The sequence below is a fragment of the Callospermophilus lateralis genome, chromosome 12 (genome assembly GCF_048772815.1).
Source record: "Callospermophilus lateralis isolate mCalLat2 chromosome 12, mCalLat2.hap1, whole genome shotgun sequence".
In the NCBI taxonomy this organism is placed as follows: domain Eukaryota; kingdom Metazoa; phylum Chordata; class Mammalia; order Rodentia; family Sciuridae; genus Callospermophilus; species Callospermophilus lateralis.
Genome location: NC_135316.1, coordinates 23,086,374 through 23,087,649, shown reverse-complemented (window position 1 = coordinate 23,087,649; position 1,276 = coordinate 23,086,374). Strand labels below are relative to the sequence as shown.

Here is a 1,276-nt window from a genome sequence, read left to right as displayed (position 1 = left end):
TTAGTGACAATGAAATGTGACTATTTTATCTTTCAAAACAAAGTAGAACTTTAAATGTAGGTTAGAAATTAAAGATTAGTTCACAGACTGGGCTGTAAAAACTGAAATGTAAGTGCTCCTGTCAGTAAGAGATGGCAGAAAACTGCTTCCAAAAATAGAATTGCTGTGGTAGGACTGAACATTAATGAAACTATTAAGAAACAAATACTTAACTTTTGTACTTGAAGCCTAATTGAAAAACATTTGTGCTCTTTTTAAAGAAATTTAACATTTTGAGCTAATGTGAAAAATACTGCAGCTACATTTTTCTATAAAAAAGTTAAGATCAAGAATGTTCTAACCAAGTATATCAGCTCAAAACCAACTACACACTTTTAAAATGGATGTAAACTAGAGTATCCCCCTTACATAGTATCTTTGTCATCATTATCTTCATGTTTCCTCTTCAGTGGGTTTGATTCATTGCCTGTGTTCTGTGATTAAAGCATGTTAGTGTTAATAAGAATATTTTTGGGCTCAATCACTGAAGAACATTTTGAACTATAGTTGTTGCAGGAACTGGTTTGGCAGTAGTGGACTGAGAAGGTGGAATCTGCACTGTAAATATTTGGCTTATCACCGACACTTGAGTTGCAACTTTATTCGGGCAGACACTGTTTATGGTGTTGCTGCTTCAGATTGAATCCAGGCTCCATCAACTATAAGCTGGGTTTCATTGGGCAAATTCTTTTGTACCTCTGTTTCCTCATCTATAGTAGGAGTAGTAATAGGTCTGGTACTAACAGTTTCAACACTTAACCATGGAACTAGACTTCCATGGTTAGGCCCCTTTTCAATTAAGGACTTCAGTCTGTAGTTTGGAGCTGTTAAGCAGTATCTATCAGGTGGCAACCTAGGTCCTGAATATGGCTTAATCAGTGGCAAAGGTGTTTGATTTTTCTGCCTTGCAATATACAGCAATTAGAGTACTATATATCTTAGTACCTCTCAAAACTGAGTTCACAGACCTGTGATTTGAAAATATATCTTTAAGCTTTACAGAAATAGATCCTTCAGAAAATCTGTTGTTGGAACATGGTCAAGGATACAGCCTGCAGTGTCACTTATTATTTCCAAGTATGGGATATCTGCCAATATGAGACATAGTCCAAAGATGACAGTCCCTTTCCTAAAGAAAGCCATTCTCCTTTTTCCCCAAAATGAACACTATACAATTAATTACAATCCATTTTTAACTGCTAGGAATCTCTAAGACAAATTAGAAGTTTATAGGTCT

At 35.3% G+C, this 1,276-nt stretch overlaps 1 pseudogene; it reads right to left on the bottom strand.

Moving 5' to 3' along the window:
* Positions 1–404: 404 nt before the first annotated feature.
* LOC143642377 (transcription initiation factor TFIID subunit 9B pseudogene) lies at positions 405–954 on the bottom strand (annotated as a pseudogene).
* Between the last annotated feature and the right edge of the window lie 322 nt (positions 955–1,276).